At 53.1% G+C, this 21,408-nt stretch overlaps 1 protein-coding gene across 1 annotated transcript in view; it reads left to right on the plus strand.

Annotated features, from left to right (window-relative positions):
• The first annotated feature begins 494 nt into the window (after positions 1-494).
• Positions 495-21,408, plus strand: part of WSCD2 (WSC domain containing 2) — a 120,017-nt gene continuing 99,103 nt past the window's right edge. Inside the window, exon 1 of the mRNA XM_062182557.1 lies at positions 495-708. The gene's annotated coding sequence lies outside the window, so the exon portion shown is untranslated. The remainder of the gene's footprint in view (positions 709-21,408) is intronic.

The following is a 21,408-nucleotide window of genomic DNA, read 5'->3' on the forward strand; positions in this document are numbered from 1 at the left end:
GGCACGCAAGGAGTTAAGCGGCAGGCTGAGCGGTGGCTCCGTGCGAGGAGCGCGCCGGGCCCAGGCGCGCTGCTGGCGGCGGCAGCGGAGGCGGCAGCGGCACCAGGAGCTGGGGCTGGGATTCGTGAAGTGCCGGGGAGCGAGCGAGGCAGCCAAGGCAGCCGCGAGCGGGAGGCCAGGCGGCTGGAGCCCCGCGCCCAGCCGCGGCCGGCAGTGCTGCACGCACCCGGCCCGGGCATCCCCGGGGCGGCTGCGTGCGCGGGGCCTCGCCGCGGCGCGGGGCACCCGCAGTGCTGCCCGCCAGCCCGCCCGAGCGCCAGGCTTGCGGGAGCCCAGCTTTCACTTCCTCTCGCCTCCACCCGCCTCCCAGGCTCGCCGGCTGGCGTCGCCACCTCCTCCTCATCCCCTGGCCACCGCTGTCGCCGCTGCTGCAATCCAGGGCGCACACTCTCCCACTTTCCCGCTGGAGGCGCAGAGGATGCCCCTGGCACGAAACCCGGAGAAATAGCCCCCGGCCCGCCTGGAGGAGCCTCAGTGGCCAGACCAGAAAGCCCGGCTCCGCTTTCCCGGGTAGCACTGCAGCAGCTGGCAGCAGGGAAGGCACCCACGGAGCGGGCGCGCTGGGCGGGACGCGGGATTCGCAGGCAGAGACCCCAGGCGCCGGCTGAGCTCTGCTGGCGGAGTTGGCGAGTGGCTGGGACTTCTCAGGTAAGAACTAGGGGCTCTGGACCTGGGAAGAGGGCTCCTTAAGGGAGATAGGGCACCGAGCTGCTGTGAAAGATTCCTACCACCCCCCCCCCCCAATCTGGGCTTCTAGGTCCAGCTGCTTCCCCCACCCCACGCTCAAGCTGGGAGCCCAGCTGGGTGAGTGAAGAAGCCAGCATGGTGACAACTGAGCTCTGGGAAAATGACAAACTTTCCTCTGGCCCAGGAGGGGACCTCCTGGCTCATCCAGGCACGCTTCCTCTGGGCATGTCTCTGTCCCGGAAAGGCGTGCATTTAGAGGGCGTCTCTGGCAAGGATGGCCCAGGGAGAAGGCTGGGGGCCCTTTGAATTTGGGGTGGGCATTGCCCCTTGACTGGTCTGGAGTGCTGAGAGAGAAGGAGCGAGTCCTCTTTCAGAGCTGGCGTGCGAAGGTGCTTCTTGAGGGCGATACTCTGGGGAAAGGGGTTCCCTGTGGTCTGGAACCTGCAACTGAGGGGTATCCGGCCAGGGGCTTTGCAGACCTGTTTATCTCCATTCTCCCAAGGTGTGTGTGTGTGTGTGTGTATAAGGAAAGAGAAAGAACTGGAGACCGGGGGACTCCTCTGGCAGGATCATATCCGAGCCCTTCCAGCAACCCCACATGTGGTTACAGGAGTCACCTCCTCTCCATGGCAGAGCCCATAAGGAGGGGTGGGGGTCACCTCCTGTTCCTTACAGCTCCAAAGGGGCTGTTCCTTAGGGGAGCAAAAAATTGGGGAAGTTTCCTGGGCTGCTCAATGAGGCGGTTCAGACTGGAGCCAGGGGAGGTGCAAACTTTCGGCAGAAAAGGGGCTTGAAGGGACCCGTGTGTAGGGGTGCCTGGCATTCTCATGCCCAGCTCGGGGCATGGGGACAGTGTACGCCTCCACACCGCAGGCCCCTTGAGGTTCTGCTGAGCCGCACGTGTAGCTTGCTCCAAAGAGGCTGGTCGTCAGGGATCATTTTGGAGCCACCCCTCTGATCACAGCCCTGTGGATGACATCATGCTTCCTCGCTGGGGTGCCGGCCTGGGGCTGTGATCGTCTTCATGCCCTGGTAGGTACCTAACGCGCCAGGGAGCAGGTGTGCTCTGGTCATGACCCTGGTTCTGTGTCTGCCCCTGGCTGTCTGCCTTCAGAGAGCAACATTTCTGTGCAGTACTTGAACAGTTCTCTGGGCTTCAGGCAGGTTTTCAGGATTGCCCATCCTTGCGTGGGGTTCTGATCCTGCACCAGTCTAGAAGCTGCTTCCCTAGGCTGCTGGAATCCAGGAATTCCTCCAGGGTGTCAGAGGCTCGTGCTGGGTGTCTTGGGAAAGCCCCAGCTCTGGGTCAGGAGGTTGTGCTTCACATTTGCCTGTAACTTGCTGTGTGACTTGGGGGGGTAAATCTAGCCCTCTCTGAGCTCCAGCTGCTGCTTCTCGGACATGAAGGGAGTTTGTGTATCCTCATAGGGTGACACTTGAGTGATGTTACAGATGAGATTTGAGTGTTGTTGGAGAGACCTAGGACTCAGGTCAGGAGTAAGTTTGGCCATTCACCTCCCTCTGCAAACCTTGGTTCCTCCGCTGTAACATGGGGAGTTCACAGTTCCTGCTCCAGACGGGTGTAGGGAGCAGAGATGGTGCCTACAGAGTACTCAGCCGAGCGTCTCACAAACATGGAGCTCACAGTGGCCGCAGCAAGGCTGTCTGTTTTGCGGTCTTGTACATGGGCATCTGGGTGCTGTTTTCCCCAGGGATGCTGTCCCTGTCCTACTGGAGCACCAAGTGATCCTTGACCGGGGGGGCTGGGGGTGGGGGCAGGGCCCTTGTTCTTGCCAATCACCTGATTACCTGCAGTCCCCGCCCCCTCCCTGCTTCCTCATAAAAGCGCTGCTGGACCGGCCGCTCCTAGTGGGGAGCCCTGGGCGGTCTGGGAGGGCTGGATGCACCCAGCTGCTGTGTCGCCATGACAACAGGAGGTGTTGAGGTAAGCTGTCTCGAGGGCTTCAACTTTGCAGCTGTCTAGGGACCCAAAGCAGAGAAGTTCAGTGTGTCTGGTGCCAGGCACCCAGGCTGCTGAGGGGCTGAGGGCTGCCCCACGCTGGACAGGTGAGGCTGCTGTTCCTGATAGGCACGGCCATACGTGTGTGTGTGGTGGGGAGGGTGCTGAGACTGTAGGGGGACACAGTGTTCTAGTCATTCCTATTTCTTTCCCAGTGGTCCTGAGGCTTGGGGGGTTGCCCCACGTTCTTTCTGGAACCACTGGGGAGGCGCAGCCCTCATCCACTGCTGGCTGACATGGAGTGAGTTCATGGGCATGCAGTAGTGGCTGGGGCCAGAGACATTCCCTCCTGTGCTGGCTTAGTCTGCACACTTGACTTTTAGGATTCTGAGAAAATGAAGTTGGCTTTCTTGTGGAGTAGGGTTTGTGTGTGTGTGTGTGTGTGTGTGAATTCATATGTGCACCTTCTCATGTAGCTTTGTGCACATGTGTTCGTGTGGGTATGATTTATGGGAGAACCTTAAGTGTGCACATCTGTGTGACTAGAGTAAGTAAGGACGTACTTTATGTCAACTATATGAGTGTGTGTGTGCGTCTGAAAGAGTATAGTGCCGTGTGTGAGTCAGGGTAAGTGAATGTGCTTGTGAGCATTAAAGCTGTTGTGTGTATGTTACATGTATGTGTGTGACCAGGCAGGTGCGTGCCTGCGCAGATGCCCATGTGTGTAGTGATGGTCTTTGTGGGAATGCCTGTGTTTGAAAAACTGTGCCTGTGTTAGTAACTGTATGTGCTGTCTGCATATGTTCGTGTGGGTGTTTGTGTCTGCATATGTGTGAGTATACACATGAATGTGCAATGATGTATGAGTCTAGGTTGTGGACTTAGTGACATATGAGTCTGCTTTTTCAGTGTATCTGTGTGTGTGCACACTCAATTGTCTGTGTGTGCACCTATTTGCCATGATGTATCTCTGTGTCTGTATCTATGCATTGCATGAGTTTCTGAGTGTGTGCACTTGTGAGTATAAAGTGTGTCTTTGCATCTCTGCATACGTGTGTGTGTTTCTATGGCTGTGTGTGTTGCAGTTGTGTGTACACACATTTCTGAACCTATGCCTGTGTGTAGCATTGAACACTTGGTCATATCTCTGTGTATGCAAGTGTTTCTGGGTGTATTTGTATTTGGATGTGTTGTTTGCGGTATGTATTTGAGTGTGTCTCTGTGTGCATGTGAGTGTCTCTGAAGGTGTGTTTCCATGTGTTGCAGTGTAACCTTTGTGCACGTGTATGAATGGCTTTCAGAGTGTGCATACCTGGGAGTTGCACTATAGCTTCTCACGTCCCTGAGTGTGTGAATATCTCTGTGTGTGCCTGTCTGCACAGCAGTGTAACTTTTGCACCAGTCTGTGTCTCTGCACTCCAAGTATGTGCATGCTTGAGTGTGTGCAGAGACGTCAATGTGTGTGTGTGTGTGTGGAGAGAGATGAGTGGTGTGAGCACACCCGAGAAGTGCCCATTAGGAACCAACCCTGGACTCTTCCCTGTTCCTCGTGTCTGATGTCCTCATTCTGTGCCTGATCTGAGTGTTTGCTCACCAGTCGGTGTTAGCTCTGCACAAAGCGTTGGGAGGTGGCGTGTTCATTTTTCCAAGTGCCTATTCCTTGCAGGGCTCCAAAGCCCCTTGGATTCCTCGTGCCTGCCTCCCTGGCTCCAGCAACATCCCGAGTCTCTCCCGCCAAAAGCTTCCACTTAGGACGCTTTCCGAACAAACCGACAGATGTTGGAAATGCAGGTATAATTTTAGGCAGAAGGTCTGAAAATAGGCAGCCTAGGATGTGCCGAGATCTCGACAGCAGTGTTTCTAATTAGGAGCAACTTGTTTTCCTTAAATAAACAAATCAAGTGAGGAAAGAAATTGCCCGAGATTAATGGCTCCCCGGAGCAGGTCCAGATGTTGGAAAGATGGGAACTAGGACGGGGTCCCCGTGGGCTGCAAATGCCAGCACTCAGGGTCCCTGCAGACTGTCACCCAGAGCTGAGGAGGCAGAGGGGAGGAGCAGGTGAGGAGGGCCAGCATGGGGCCCCTTCTGAGGTCTGGCAGGTGTTTGATTATTGGGGTGTGCGCATTACTGGTGCAATGCCTCCCTCTTCCAGCATCTCTGGCTTTCCCCGTGAGACTGTGATATTCCTACTCAAAGAGCAGGCAGGGTTTATGCCCTTGTTCCTTCACATGGGGGCCAGCCATGTGAGTCGGTCTGGCCATTCAGTGAGGCAGGGGCGACTGCACTTGCTCCAGCTTAGGTCTTTGGGGGCATGGGTGTTTGTGTCATGACTGAGAGAACAGCTCCCCTGCCATGGCTGCTGCCACCTCACCTAGCCCTAGAATGAGCAGACATGGAGTACCCCCAGCCTAGCTCAGCAGATCCCCCCTCTGACCACACACAGGCTGGCTAAGTAAATGATTGCAAATGGACGAGTTGGGTGTAGTGGCTGCTTGTTACGCTAACTGATGCAGTCATCGGTAGGTAGCCTTGATTGCTTTCTCTTGTTGGGCCACGGAACTCAGAGCTGCACAATGAGCACCTGTACTTCTCCCTGTTGCTGTCTGCTGTGGATGAGATGTGGTTTGGCCCTCAGGGCACTTGTATTGGAAGCTTGGTCCTCAGAGTGCTGATGTTAAGAGACAGTAGGACCTGTACTATTGGGGGCCTAGTGGGAGGTCCTTAGATCTATTTTGGGGCTCTCTCTGGCTCCCACCACTATCATGTGCTGAGCTGGTGTTGGTGTCGTGGCCCTTGAACCTCCTGAACTGTGAACTAAACAAACCTCTTTTCTTTACAAATGACCCAGGCTCGAGTGCTTTGTCATGATACAGTATCCCAGCCCTACCTCGCTTCCTGTCCATTCCAACGTTGATAATAATAGCAGACGACACTGGGGAGTGTTTGCCAGGGACCACACATACCACACATCTGTCACTCAGGGTAACCCTGTGCACTTGTTTCTATTAGTCTTCTGTTCTGATCTGTAAGGCTCAGAGAGGTGAAGACGTCACCTGGATTTTCAGTCTACCTGACCCTGGAGACCATGTTTTGGACCATGATGTCATATTGCCTCCCCAGTGCCAGTGTGATCAACATAACTGACATCATAGCATACTTTTGGGCATTCTCCCCTTAACTCACCTGGAACTTGGGGTTGGCAGGAATGACCCCTGTCACAGAAGTGGGAAGGGTCTGTTTGAATGTGGGTAGGTGTGATCGGCCATTCATTCATTCATTCATTCACGTTTCCCCTCCTCCCCTGTGTGGAGGAGACAGTGTCACAGCCAGAGCTGTTCTGAGGTGGGAGAAAGAGGGCACACAGGGATTCCAGACAGGGAGGTCCATCATCCTGGCTTGCTTGCAACTGAGGTTATTCCAGGCTATGAGACTCTCAGTGCCAAAACTGGGACAGCCCCATGCACACCAGGACACATTGTCAGTCTAGTCCAAGAGGAGAGCTTGGGGTGATCCAGACCAGGGGTCAGCAGATCTGACCCTCTGCCTATTTTGTAAATAAAGTTTTATTGGAACAAAGCCAAGGCTGTTCTTTTATGTATTGTCTGTGGCTGCTTTTAGACTACAATGGCAGAGTCAAGCAGTTGTGACAGAAACCATATGGCCTGCAAAGCTTGAAATATTTATTATCTGGCCCTTGACCGAAAAATTTTGCTGACACCTGGGCTAATAATCCCAGCCAGAGTCTTGGGTGTTGGCCAAGGGAGACTGAGACATGAATTCAATGAACTCGGATGAATCACTGTGGGTCATGTGACAGGTGAGGTTTGTCTCCATCCACAGGTGAGGTGCCCAGAGGGTCAGGAAAGGTACGGCAAACTTGATGACCTGGGGAACTCTCGGATGGGCAGACAGAAACCTAGGGAGGGGAGGAGACATTGCAAGGCCACAGAGGGAGGCAGGTGACTATGGCCTAAGTTCCACATGCAGGTAGGAGGACAGCTATGGCCCTAGTCTCAACTCCGGCTGGCGCCTCCTAGGGCCCTGGGGCAGCAAGGCCCAGCGCAGCGTGATACTTCTCATGTCTAGATATTCTTGTTTCTAGCGTGGCTGCCAATTACTGGGTTATTTGCTGACTGCTTTAAGTTCTCTGTGTTATAAGTGTGGGGCAAAGAGAAGAACCTTTGAGTGGGAAGTGAAGAGATCTGAATACCGGCTCTGCCACCTGACCTGGAGGCCAAGAGCAAGTCCCTTCCCCTTTTTGAACCTCGATTTTCCTGTCTATAGATAGGGTGGCAGAGGAATCATAGTTGATCACTGAGAGGTCTTCTCCAGTCTCAGCCCTTATGGTCCCATTCCTTTTCTAACTGGAGTGATTCCGAAGCCGTCCAAGCCGAAGCCGTTGCAAGGTGGCCCTGCAGGACCCTGATGTGCAGACCCTCCCGATGATGCTGATGATGGTGATGGTGGTGGGGGTGGCTTCTGTTTGTGGGATGTTGCAGTGCCTGGGGTTGTAATCAGAGCTTTAGTTCCATCCTCTCATTGAACCCCTGTGACAGTCCTATGGGTTAAGAAACCCCGTTCTCCATTTTAAGGTTGAGGACACTGAGGCTCAGAGAAGTTCATGTCTTGTCCAAGGTCACACAGAACTGGACTCCCAGCTGCCCTCTCACCTGTCGACCCCTCCCAGCACCACTACCATATGGCCCACTCTCTTTCCCAGGTAGGGATGATGGCCCACTCTTTCCCAGGAACGCCTCCGAGGAAGTTCTCTCTTTTCTTTCTCTCATTTGTGAACATGGAAGTGGCATGAGCCAGGCCAGGGGCCACCCTCACAGGCGAACCTGCATCTGTCAGCAAGGCTGGGGGCTGGCAGGACAGGGGACTGCGAATGGCTGGAGGGTCCCCCATCAGGACAGGTGGGTCTCAAGGGCTGTGCACTGGGCCATGGCTTTGCAGGTTTATGGCAAGTGCCTATTCCTCCAGCGAGCTGAGGCTGTGTACTGTTTGCTAGGATAAACTGTGTGGAAGTATCTGCCATGGCCTGGAGGTGGCAGCTCACCCATGTTCCTTCATCTGCTGAATTGCCCCCAAGGTGAGTCCCACTTTGCTGAGATGGCCTTGAACCACCCCACTACCAAGTAACCACTTATAGGCCACTTGCCCAGGCTCTTTGCATTTTGAGTGCCTGCCTTGGGGGACATATAGAAGACTCAGCAACTTTGGAACAATCAAACTAGTTTTCTTTTCTTTTCTTTTTCTTTCTTTTTTTCTTTTTCTTTCTTTCTTTTTTTTTTTTTTTTTTTGACAGGCAGAGTGGACAGTGAGAGAGAGACAGAGAGAAAAGTCTTCCTTTTGCCGTTGGTTCACCCTCCAATGGCCGCCGCGGTAGGCATGCTGCGACCGGCGCACCGCGCTGATCCGATGTCAGGAGCCAGGTGCTTCTCCTGGTCTCCCATGGGGTGCAGGGCCCAAGGACTTGGGCCATCCTCCACTGCACTCCCTGGCCACAGCAGAGAGCTGGCCTGGAAGAGGGGCAACCGGGACAGGATTGGTGCCCCAACCGGGACTAGAACCCGGTGTGCCAGTGCCGCAAGGCGGAGGATTAGCCTAGTGAGCCGCGGCGCCGGCCTATAGTTTTCATTTTCAAATAGCTCTTAGGTGTAGCACCATAAAAATCTGTGGTCCAGTTGTCCTGGAAACTCAACTCTATAGAAAACAGAAAAAAGGGCTGGCATTTCGCATAGAGATTAAGATGCCAACTTCCACATCGGAGTGCCTGGGTTTGAGTCCTAGCTCTGCTCCCAATTCTAGCTTCCTGCTAATGTGCACCAAGGAGGCAGCACATGATGGCTCAAGTCCCTGGGTCCCTGTCACCCATGTGAGAGACCCAGCTTGAGTTTCTGGCTCCTGACTTTGTCCTGGCTCAGCCAGGTTTTTGTGGGCATTTGGGGAGTGAACCAGTGAGTGAAAGATCTGTCTGTCTGACTCTCTCCCTTTCAAATAGATTAGATTAATACATTTAAAACAATAGAACAGGTAATTGGTCTAATTCAGTTGCCACAGTGTCCATACCGGAAAAGAGCCAGTGTTTGAGCCCTTCTTGGCATACCTTTCTGGTGAGCTTCGTGACCTGAGCCCCCAGACTTAGCATATACAGGAGCAAAGGAAGGGGTGGAGGATGGCTGAGAAACACAGTGACAGCAGCCAGACGCAGTGACAGCCCAGGGACAGGGTACAGATGAGGAGCTGACACAAAGGAACAGGGAACTGAAAGAATCAGCTTGGGGGAATTTAGCACAGGGGTCGTGATTGCTGTGCTCCACAGTCCTGGCCTCTGTGACAGCCCTGAGGAAGAGTTGAACACCATTGAGGAGGCAGGGCGACGAGCGCGGAACCAGCCATTGTCTAAAACAGTTTGGCCCCTTGGATGTTTCTGTGTATGCAGCCGCGGTGTCTGGAAAACTCACTTCTGTGGGACATTTCCTTTTCACAGTGTTGGGTAATTGACATTGAATGGTACCCAGAAGAGTGTCTGGCACATGGTAGACACTCAAGAAATAAACATTCTTTGACATTCAGCCGAATCCAGGTTCAGATCTGAGCTGCCTGACAACAGCGAGTGGCTCCGTCACTGGCCTCAGTGTCCTGCCGTGTATGTTGAGGACAACTACAAATGAGCTACAGCCGCCGCTGCCGCAAACCAAAATGACTTCTTGTCTGTGCTTGGCAGAAAGAATGGCATGAGGGCCTCTGGTTTGTGATGTTTGCTCCGGTGTTCTGCAGCTCATACAAGACTACTCACACACAGAAACCAGACTGCCAAGGGCTTGGAGAAGCAGGGTTCTGGCTGCCCGATGGCTAGCATTCAGGAAGGTTCTGACTGTCCAGTGGTTGGCATGGAGCACCCACCACCAGGACCAGGTCATTGGGGTTGAGCTGAGTGACCCAGGCTTACAGAAATGCAACAGCATCGTGCTATGTGTCCACTAGCTGCCCGTCCTGTTTAACTCTGGTTAGATTCAGGTGTGGAGACTTAGTGTCTACTCTTTGGGGTTTAACAGGCTCAGTGTTCTGATCTCTCCTGCTTCCAGGCTGTGTGATCCTAGGCAAGTTGTATGAGCTCTCTGTGCTTGCATTTCCTCCTCGGAATAGGAGTAATAATGGAATAGGAGTAATAATGCCTGCTTTATAGGATTCTTATGGGGGTTCAATGAGCTAATAATCAGTACTGAGTAAGCACTCAACAAAGATCATCTAAGTCAGAAAACCCATCGTTTTCTTGAATGGGCACACATGACTATGATTCCTCCTGGCACCGAAGTTGTCCATGGGCTTCTATTTGGGACCAGGGCAGAAATGAATCTGTCAATTTCTGCATCTTCTACAAACCAGCTGGGGCCTCCCCAGTTTTCTAAGTGTGAGCTTCCTCTTCCATGAACATTGTTTAGTGAGTACATGGATTCATAATCTTCTTTGTTCTTTCATTCATTTTTCCAGCATTCCTTTATTGGGCACCTACTTTATACCAGAGCTGCCAGGTCTTGTGCTAGATCCCGAGACTTGAGTCCCTTTGGCTGGGGCTGGCAGTGATGTGTCCCTGGGAGGAGGTAGGAGGCCTGTGGGTGACTGTCCTGGGAGGGCAGGGGGACTCACAGTCACAACTGTGCTCCTGTGCCGAGGCAGGATGGGCACGTAGTAGGTGCTCAAGGTTTGTTGAGCAAACAAAATGAATGAGTGTTCAATTCTTAGCACCATTAGTTGTACAGATCCTGTTACTATCGAAACCCCAGCGTTCTTGGGTCCCAGGCTAAGTTTATCAGTTTATCAGCTTAGGAAAGAAAAGAAGGAAGATGTGAGTGTCCAGATCATTTCTTAGAGGGTATGTCTGCAAATAAATTTGATGACTGCATGGGGTGGAATTCGTTGGGGAGAGAACTGATGGCTGAGTGCCTTGTGATATTCTAGGAGGTGGGCTTGTTTCCATTTGTATCAAAGGCTCCTGCCCCAGCCCTTCTGACCTGGGAACCTGGAACAGACCCAGAGCCCGCAGGAGACAGTTCTGGCTCAGCATGGGGTGGGGAGGAAGGGCTCACTCTCCAGAATGAGCAAATTAGAAGCTATGTAGTGTCAGAGTTCACAGTCTGCATTCAAGCTGCTTGAGCTTCACAGATCGGATCTGCTGCTCACTCACTCGCTTTGGGCAGGTGTCTTATCCCCTGAGCCTCAATTTTCTTATATGTATGATGGGGGGAGGGTGATAACATCAGTGCCTTTCCCTAGGTTTGCTCTGAGTATTTAATAAGCTAATACACACACACACACCCCTCGCACAAGGCCTGCCAGAGTCAGTCCTGTATTATTATCAGGGAGAGACTAAGCCTCCTCGGGCTCTGAAATGCCTACATAGAACACAGATGGCTTTACATAAGAGAAATGCACTCAGCCAGGCTGGAGTCAGTGGTGGATGGGACCCTAGCTCGACAGCCAAGAGCTACAGAGGGGCATTGGATTTGGGGTCAGGCAGACCAGACCATCGACTGAGCAAATGGCCTTGGGGCAGTGGGCATCATTTTCTGTGCCTCAGTTTCCTCACCTGTAAAACAGGGATGGTGAACTGGTGTCTCTAGGACTGTTGCAAAATGATGTGACCTTGTCCATGGACGGTTTTCAAAGCAGCAGGAGCTCAAAAGGTGCACGGGGGTGGGAAGTTAGAGCAATGCCAACGCGTGCCTTGAGACACTGCCTGGGTTCCGATCCCAGCTCTGCCGCTTCTCAGCTCAGTGGCCACGGGCCAGGATTTAACCACTCCATGCCTCAGTTTCATCGTTTGTAAAACTGAGATGATAATACTGCTGTCTGCCTGGAAGGACTGTGGGAAAATTCAGTAACAGAACATGGCACAGTGTGGAAGCTGTGGCAGTGCTGGTTAGTAACATTCTAGTTGTTACTAGGTAGCTCCTTCGCTATCTACAGGCAGAGTGTTTGTTTCAGAAAAGGAAGAAGTAGCTCCGTGGCTGTCTGCAGGCAGAGTGATAAGGTGTGGGGCACCCCCTGGTTTCAGGGCTTCTCCCTATAACACACACACACACACAGACAGAGTTATATATATAGAAAGAGACACACAGAGAGAAACATCTTCCATCCACTGGGTTCACTCCTCAAATGACCTCAATGGCTGGGGCTGGGCTGATCCAAAGTCAGGATCCAGGAACTACATCTGAGTCTCCCACGTGCGTGCAGGGGCCCAAGCACTTGGGCCATCCTCCACTGCTTCCCCAGGTGCATTAGCAGGGAGCTGGATCAGAAGGGGAGCAGCCAGGTCTTGAACTGGTGCTCATATAGGATGCTGTTGTCACAGGCAGTGGCTTAACCTCCTTGCCACAATGTTGACCTTCCCACCTGCCACTCTGTGGTCCCTCTGGTTTTGGGAACTGGCTGATCTGTGCCCAGAGGAGAGCCAGTCTGAGGGTGAGGCTTGGCGCTCTCATGGCTCATTCCTTGAGTGCCAGCGTTGAGGGTATCAGTGGCACCAAGGACTTCCTGAGGTCCTGAGGTCCTGAGGTCTTCTGCCCCTGGTGGATTTTACTGCCCACCCGCCATGTATCCTGCTGGCCCTTGGTGCAGTCTGTGGTCTCCAGCTGCTGAGACCACACATCTTTGAGTCTGTACTTCAGCAGAGCAGCTCAGCCAGCCAGTGCTGGAGGAAGTGCCAGGAGCAGCCCGTCAGCTCACCCCCTCCCTGGACATTGAGAGGTGGGATTTGTCTGAAGTCTGGCATAGTTGGTGGCAGAGCTGGGGCTCCATTGTGGACCTTCTCCCTCCTCATGACAGGCCCCATGGTCCGTTAGATTTCCTGCCACTTTCATGTGTGAGTGGATGAGTCTCTGTGATGAGACAGCTCATGTGGTGGCCTAAGTGATACACATCTGTGATCCTGTAGTTCAGGGGTAGGAGGTCTAAAATGGACAGACCAGCAGGGCTGTGTTCCTTCCCGAGGCTCCTGGGGAGAATCCACTTCCCAGACTTGCTCGGCATTTGTAGGCTGCCCGCATCCTCTGGCTCATTGCCCCAAATCACCGTCTAGGGTCTATCTAGGACATGGGGGTGCACAATGAGCAAACTGAGTTCCTGTGCCCTGGGGATGATTCCGGGGTGGAAGTTAGAATACATCAACCAATGAACGGTGTAGGTTCAGATTCTGGTGTGCGGAAAGCACAGCAGGTGATGGCAGTGGTGGCTTCTGACAGCTCCCCTCAGGGCTCTTCCCCCTTTGGGAACCTCCTCTTTCCCTTCCGGCCCAGGGGTTGAACCTCCTCCCCACTCTTGCTGGTGTTGCGTTTCCTGTGGCTTCCTCACTGCCCCCACCCCCATCACTCATGTTCTTCGGTCACTCAGGTAAGAGGAGCCGTCTGTGACCTACTGGGTCCTGACATGCAAACTCATTGATCCCAAAAACAACCCTTGAGAAAGCTACTCAGTTATCTCCATTTGCAAGTGAAGTTCACCTGTGTCCACAGCATACCTGATCACAGTGGCCCACAGGTGGAAGCAACTCAAGCTTCCATTGGATCAACAAAACATGGTGGATTAACAAAGCGCGATGCCTAGTGTATTGGCCAGCTTTTCGTCGCTTCGGTGAAACACGGGAGCAGCCCAATTTTACAAAGAAAACAGGTTGATTTTTGCTCACGGTCTAGAGTACAAAGTCCAGATGGCCTGGCGCTGGTGGCTGGCAGGTGCTGGTGGTGGAGCACTTCCCCAGGAAGGAGCCCATGGTGAGAAGGAAGTGGAGCTGAGCCCACACTCGGGCTTTCCTAACATCCTCTGGCAAGAACCCCCTTCCAAGGCACACCCCCAGTGACCTCCGCACCTCCCATGAGGGCACCCCCCACGCGCCATCACTGCGTTAAGTGCCCACCCTCTTAGTTCCACTAACTCATGACTTTGGAAGTTAAAGCCCTACGTGAGTTCAGAGGCCAAGCCATACTCAAACTGTAGCGCATGTGAGATAAAATATTAGCCTTAAAAGGAAGGAGATTGCGATGCGTGTCACAGCAGTGAAACTTGAATGCACTCAGCTAAGTAACACACATCAGGCATGAAAGGACGAACGCCGATTCCGCTTCCTGGAGGAGAGACGTCACAGGGAAGGAAGGTGGGATGGTGGTTGCCAGGCACGGTGAGGAGAAGGGAATGGGGAGTCAGAGTGGAGTGGGTACACAGGTTCAGTTTTACAAGATGATAGTTCTGGAGAAAGATGGTGGTGGTGGTTCAACCATTGGAGGGGTTCAGTGTCACGGAGCCGTACACAGAAAACGGGTTAAAATGGCACCTCTCATGTTGCGTGTATTTATCACAGTTAAAGTAAGTTAAGTTAAGGCCTGCAGAGACACAGTGATTGCTTAAGGCCAAGCATGGCTCCCGAGAGGCAGTGTTAGGGTTTGAACCCAGGTCTGACCCTACACACAGCCTGTGCTTGCTTTCTGGCATGGAAGGTCTCACCCCGCAGTGTGCCGTGTGCACCCAAGGGTGGAGTGGGTTTTGAGACAAGCTAGAGAGGGTGAGCTGGGAGTCTGAGACGCAGCAAGGGGAGGCCAGGCGTTGAGAGAACCCGTGTCATGCAGGTGCCATGTGCTCCCATCCCATCAGGGTCTCCTTGTTTGTTCAACAAATCTGTAATGAGCACCAACTGTGTGCCTGGTGCCATAGAGAGAGTGCAGAGAAAAACAAGACACCGCCCTGCGTAGAATTTCAACTCCAAGTAACAACCAGGAAGGGAGGGAGCACACTTTGGAGAGCACTGGACAGGAAGGCTGGGGTCTGAAAGATGAGAAGGAATATGTAGGTAAAGAAAGCCAGAAAGAGCCTTCTAGACAGAGGAGCCGGCATGTGCAAAGGCCCTGAGGTGGGAAGGAGAATGGCACAAGGGCATCAGAGGTTTTTGGGCTGGGAACGAGCTGGTGTGTAATGAAAGTGGACAGTCCTCAGGGCCTTGTGGGTCCCTACGTGTGTTCTGCTCATTATCGTCCCTGTGGTGGGATGCTATGTAGAGAGTTTGAGTCAAAGGGAGCAAATTGACTCCATTAAACCCAGGTCCCGGCAACAAAAAGCAAGCACATCCCCACATGGGGTGGGAGCCCATTGAAATGCCAGCAGAGGGCAGAGGGAACAGCAGCTATTTCTGTCTTATTATGCAAAACGCACAGCCTTGCAGGGGAGAGGTGAACACTGGGAAAAAAAGTCAACAAATTACTCTTTTAATCTGCTTGAAGTTGTTAAAATGCCTCTGTCTTCCTTCCATTGTCACCTGGTGGCCTGTAGGCTATTTTAACTTTTATTAGACATTTTTTTTTATTAAAGAAGCTTTCTTTTTGAAAAACAAATCCCAGCTGTGTTTTGATAAGATAGAATTAAAAATGGCAGTGGGAAATGCCACAGAGAGCTTTGATTTCTCTCCTTGCCATATCTGAACTGATTTAAATAGTAATTATATATTTTATTTCAGCTCAGCCTTCTGTCCTCCCTCCCTCGCCACCCCTACACACCACAAGGCCCAGCAGCTCGGAACACACGCTCTGTCTGGAGTCTCTGGCTGTCCTCTCCCAGAGGGACAGTGCTGTAGGAGACCAGGGTTCCTGACCCGACAGCTTCAGGTGTGGGCCAGATCCGGCTCCAGTGCAGGTGCTGCCAGCTCACAGCCGTGCGGCCCCGCGGGGTTTGCGTCCATCTTCCTGACCTCCAATTACTCACGTGTAAACTACAGATCAGACTTCTCTTAGCTGGAAGTGGCAGGAAACTCAAAAGGCATGACATTCTCTGTTCTTAGTTATTAAAGGAAGATGTTGGCGCCTGTGACTAGCGTCTAGCTTCAGGCTTGGCTGCACCCAGGAGCTCTGCAGCATCTCAAGTCTCTCCCCTCCCTCCTGCTCTCTTCCCTCCCCCCTCCCTCCCTCCTCCACCATCCACCCTTCTGCTGGCTCTCCTTTTCCTCTGGGATTCCTGCTGGGTTGGCTCCCTTCTTCTGGGCACAGATGCTTAACCACAGCTCCATGCTTATGTGGTGGTTGTGGTGGCCACCGCAAGCCCAGGTCTCGCAGTTCTGAAATTGACAGCTATGACCTCCTGGGACCCCATCCCCGTGTCCAGGGAAATGGGCTGTCCTGTTGCTGCAGGTCAGAGTCATGTGACCAACACTAAGCGCCTCCTGGGGTGGTGAATCACTGTTTGTACCTTCCTGAGCCACAGAGACCTGTAGTGGGGGAGGGGCGGGTCCCCACAGGAAAATCAAGACCCAGTGAACAGAAGAAGGGGAAGCGATTAGTGTTCACGTGAAAGGGAGCAATCAATAAGCCATCCAGTCCTCCTCTCCGAATTGCAGGGAAGAAAGGAAATCAGGCATGCAAGGTGTTTAGCACCCACCCCAGCATGCAATGGGCTCAGTACATGCCACCCATTAACACTCCTGCTGTGATTGCTCTTGGCATGCCAGTGGCACAGGCCAGGCAGGGCTGCAGTAAGATTTCCTGACAATGGGAGGAGCCCATGAGGAGAAGGTCCAGCTTTCTGTTCCTGGGGCAGCCTTGGGCCAGTCACTTCCCCTCCAGCTTTGGGTGACCAAATCAGCTGTTTCCTTACAAGCCCCCACCTCCCTCATGTGTCCCTTTACCAGCCGCAAGCTGTGATGACTCCGTGGGTGAAGGCAGGGGTCACAGATCAAGCAAACCCCAAGTTTCAGCTGTGTCCCGTAGTAGGCGTGAAGACAGAGCAGAAGGACTGTGGTGAACCTGCAACCAAGGGCCCTGTCTACAGGGGGCAGCTGCACCTAGCCCAGCTCACTGTGTCCACAAGAGAATGCGGGCCCAGGGTGGCGATGCCTCTTGATTTTTTAAAAAACGATTCTATTTATTTATTTGAGTGGTAGGGTTACAGAGAGGGAGAGACAGAGAGAAAGGTCTTCCATCCAATGGTTCACTCCCCAAATGGCCACAATGGCTGGTGCTGCGCCCATCCAAAGCCAGGAGCCAGCAGCTTCTTCTGGGTCTCCCACGTGGGTGCAGGGGCCCAAGCACTTGGGCCATCTTCCACTGCCCTCCCAGGCCACAGCAGAGAGCTGGATTTGCAAGCACTGCAGGCAGAGGTTTAACTTATTACGCCACAGTGCCAGCCCCTCACCCCCTGTTTTTTTTTTTTTTTAAGAGTTCCAAAGTTACGTGCACCATGTACCCGGGCAGCATCATTGGCTACCAGCTCCGGCAACTATAAAACTCAGGGCAGGCCAGATGAGTGTGTCTGTGAGCTCAGCTGGACCACTGCTTATAAAGCCAGGTCTCCCCAGTGTGGGGGACGTGGAGTCTGTTCTGTCTGAATCTCAGAGGGCTCTTGCTGTAGGTGACCTTGGCAGAGGCTCCGGCCCATTGTTCTAGAAATGTGGGTCCTGTGTGTTCCGCGTTTAGCGCTGCCTTTGATGGCCCCGGGGAGCACCTGCATTCCTCTGAGTGGCGCCATTTGTAATGGGCTCCGTGGATGGGATTCAGTGAGGATGGCTGCTCAGAAGCAGTTCGTTTTGCTGCCTGAGATTATGAATGTTCTCTCTGATTTCCTGCTTTGCACTATTGATTTCCTGGAATAAAACTTCTGCAGAGGCTGAGAAAATAATTCAGCCACCGTCCCTCCAAGTCAGGGAGGATTCCCTCCACTCTGGCTCTCCCGCTTCATAGCTGGGGGACAGAGGGCAAGTCACTGCATGGCTCTGAGCCTCCGCTTTCCCATCTGCAGCATGGGGATGTGCGTAGCTCCTGCCTCCTAAGGAGGTGTCAAGCACACAGTAGGTACGCAGTAAAACTTAGCTCCTCCTGTAAAACTGTCACACTGGCAGCCTTGGGGACAGGAGACAGATGCTGCTGCTCCTGTAGTTCCCGGTGCCAAGCCCTCCCCAGGCATAACCTCCTGTTCTCCTCCAGCAGCCCCAAGGGCCGTGGCCTTCTCATCCCAGTCCTGTTTGTTACAGATGAGGAAACTGAGGCTCTGTGCGGCAGAGGGACCTGCCCATGCTCACACAGCGAGATCACAGCGGACATGAGGCTTTGGCCTCTGGTCTGCCTGAATCCAGAGGTCCTGTTTCCTGTGAGCAGACCCTGACTTCTAACAGAACCAGTTTGCATCCACACATGGCTGCCCCATGGGCACCTGGAACCGCTTAGCAGGGGAGTCCAAGCCGAGCTCTGCTACTAACCTGCTGTGCCATTGTAGGAAACTTCCTTGAATTCTCTGGACTTTTTCTTCTTAAACTCACTCTGCTCCCTCCTTCCTTGGGGCCTTTGCACGTGCTATGCCATCTTGCCCAGCATACCTCCCCCTCTACCCCAACCGCTTTCATCTGGTTAATTGCAGCTCCTCCTTCAGGTCCTGGGATGAAGCATTGCTTGTGCGAATTCCTCTGGGGTTCTCCTGGAACCGGATCAGATCAGCCTTTGATATGTGATCTGCCAGAGCCGTATCATTCCTTCAGCACTGATGGTTACAGCGCTGGGCAACGAATTAAACAACCTCCATCACCCCTACAGGACCTTCTGCTTGGGGGTCAGGGACCTGGCTAGACTGTATCTGCACCCTGCCTACACGCCTGTGCCACGCCTGTGCCTACAAGACAGTCGTGGAGTGAACAGAGGAAGCTAGAAGGAGGCCATGGGACACACACACTGCTGGTGGGAGTGTGAATTGGTGCAGCTGCTTTGCAGACCTGTTTGGCAGCATTTACTACAGCAGAGCGGCACCTCCCTTACGACGCTGTAGCAAGATACACACTCTACAGGAAGAAGTGTGTGTGTGTGCTTTTGGTTTTTTTTTTTTTCCAGTATACTCATAATTGCAAAAAACCCAGAAACTACTCAAATGTCCAATATGATGAGATAGACAAGTAAAATGAGGCAGAGACATCCCAAGGGACAGTCCATGGCAGTAACAATGAGTAACCTATAGGACTGTACCACAAAAGGATGCCTCGTGCAAAAATCGTGCCAAGCCAAAAAGCCAGACACAAAAGGAATACGTGCAGCCTGGTCCACAGTAGGAACAGCACAGAACAGGAGGCACACTCTCATGTTTAGCGATGCAAGCTAAGGTGGGAATCCTATAAAGAAAAACAAGGAAGAAATGGCATGGCCATAATGTCAAGAAGGTGGTGGTCTTGGGCAGGGAAAAGAGGGGGCTTTGGGGGCACTGGGAATGGTGTTTCTTGCCCTGGGTGGTGGTTCCATGGCAGTGTGTTCACTGTGCAATATTTTTGTCATCAAAGTTAACATTTTTATTTTGTGTTGTTTTCTGTAGGTGGGTCATAAAAAAATCCCTGCCATCCCCCCTCCCCACCTTTAATTACCCCACTGGGATCATCCCTGCAAGCAGAATATCTTGGGACACCCTGCTTTAGCCAGGTATCTGTCTGGCTGTGCCGCCCTCCGTCCTGTGAGCCACCTGCCCGGAGGACACCGTTATCCACTTTTTTAGGATGTGATAAGGCTGGAAGGTTGATTGCCCCAGAAAAAGAAAATAAGAAAGAAAACACAAAAGAGAAAAATAAAATATGAGAAGCACTTTCAAGTCCCCGGTTTGGCAGGGTGCCGCCAGACAATGAGATGAGCTATCCTGGACAGAGGGGCCGCTGGGACAGGACTGGGACAGGGATTAGAATGAGGACATGGGGGCAGCTGAGGTCCAGGCCCACAGTGGGCTGGCATCCAGGTCCAGGAGAATTTCTTCCGTGGAGTTCCTGCCCTGCTTGTTTCCCCTGAGCTCTCTTTCTGCTTTTGAACCTCGGCCCTGCATAGAGAGCAGAAGCAATGTGATTGGGGGGGGGGGGGGGGTCCTTGAAGCTTGAATCAGGGTGGATTGAGGTTGAGTTCTTCCAGGGGTTCCCAGAAGTCTGGCTGATGGTTTTGGATTGTTAGCTCACTGATGATGTACTCCATCCACCTGCCACCCACCCATCCATCCATCTGCCACCCACCCATCCATCCACCTGCCACCCACCCACCCATCCATCCACCTGCCACACACCCATCTATCCATCCACCCATCCATCCACCCATCATCCATCCAGAAAGCATTCATCTCTTGCCATTCATTGAACAGGTAAGAATTGAACTTACCTTGGACTAGACTGTGTTAAACATCAAGGATAGAATTAACAACCTTTTTTGGTTTGCCTAGGATTTCTCCAGTTTTAACCATCCTGAACACCAAAGTTCCAGGAAAACCTGGACGATGGGTCACCCTAGAATAGTGAGCAAGATGCTCTGATAACCAGCCTCATGGAGCTCACAGCCCAGTAGGCGGGGCAGGAAATTGCAACCAGCATGGTCAGAGAGCATATTGCTGGAGGAAGCACAGGGCACTGCTAAAGCCTGGAGGAATCCCTTCAAGTAGCTGGCTGGTGCCCAGGAAGACTTCCTGGAGGAAGTGGCATTGGAACTGAGCCTCCCAAGAGGTGTAGGGAAAGGCAGGGTGGAGAGTGGGGCTGGGGAGGGGGTAAGGGGCCCAGAGACATCTTGTCTTGGCAGGCCTTTGGGTCAGGGTGGGTACCACTGAGCACTGAGAGCCTTGGGCAGGGGAATGAGGGCATAAAATTTCTATTTAAAAACTGCCTGGCTGCTGCATGGAGACTGGAAGATGGGTTGGCAGGGGAACGGAGAGTTACGAATGAGGATCAGGAGACCAAGTGGTGGGCTGCTGCGTCTGTTTCTCCTTCCAGACGCTCAGGGCAAAGCCCCTGGGGTCATGTGGGCTCCCTTCTCTCCTACCCCACGTGAGCGTGTCCGTAAATCTCACCACCTCCACCCCCATGCCTGCCTTTCCCCAGTTCTTCTCACCTTCTGGTCCACGACATGCGTGGCTTATTAGTTTGTTCACTGTCTGCATCTTTCCCCCAGAACAGAGCTTGGCAACCTTGGAATCATTGACATTTTGAGCTGAACAATCCCTTCTTGTGCGGGGGGAGCTGGTCTGTGCATGTGGGGTGTTGAGCAGATGCCAGCAGCACCATGGCCCCCTCCCTCGAGTTGTAACAATCAAAACTCATCTCCAGACCTTGCCAAGGGACCCCTGAGGCAGGGGACGGGCAGAGAAACTCCAAACTCCCTCCAGTTGAGAACTCCTGCACCAGTGCGAGTGCCACCAGGACTGGGGTGTTATTATGTACCTTCACCATGGTGGCCCCATGCCTGGGGTGGGACCTGGCTCAAAGCAGTGCTCGCTGCACGTTTGTTGAATGAATGCATGGATGGATGACTGTGGTGTGAGATGACAGGGTCCTGCGCTGGGGAAATGTAGAAAGAGAAGGGTTTGGAAAAGAGCTAAGTGACAGGGCTGCTGTTGCCTTTACTGCGGTCGGTGATCACCTGTCTGCCTCATTGTCCCCTCCAGAGCTCAAATTCCTTTGTCCTGTGACAGAGGAGAGTCACAGAGGGTAAGGGAGGTAAGAACTACACAGTAATGAGTGCTAGGACCAGGCTGGAGCCCAAGTCTTTGGAAACCAAGCTTAGAGTCTTTTCAAGTGCCGGGTGCTGTCACAGAACACGGCTGGGTACTGAGCTCTTGTTGCCATATGCCAGGCCCTGCGGATGGGGTCACCTCATCCGAGCCTCTCACCATGGCAGGAGATTGCTATTAACATCCTGTTGTACGGTCGGCACCTCTGAGCATCAGA

This window comes from Lepus europaeus, chromosome 23, assembly GCF_033115175.1.
Source record: "Lepus europaeus isolate LE1 chromosome 23, mLepTim1.pri, whole genome shotgun sequence".
NCBI lineage: Eukaryota > Metazoa > Chordata > Mammalia > Lagomorpha > Leporidae > Lepus > Lepus europaeus.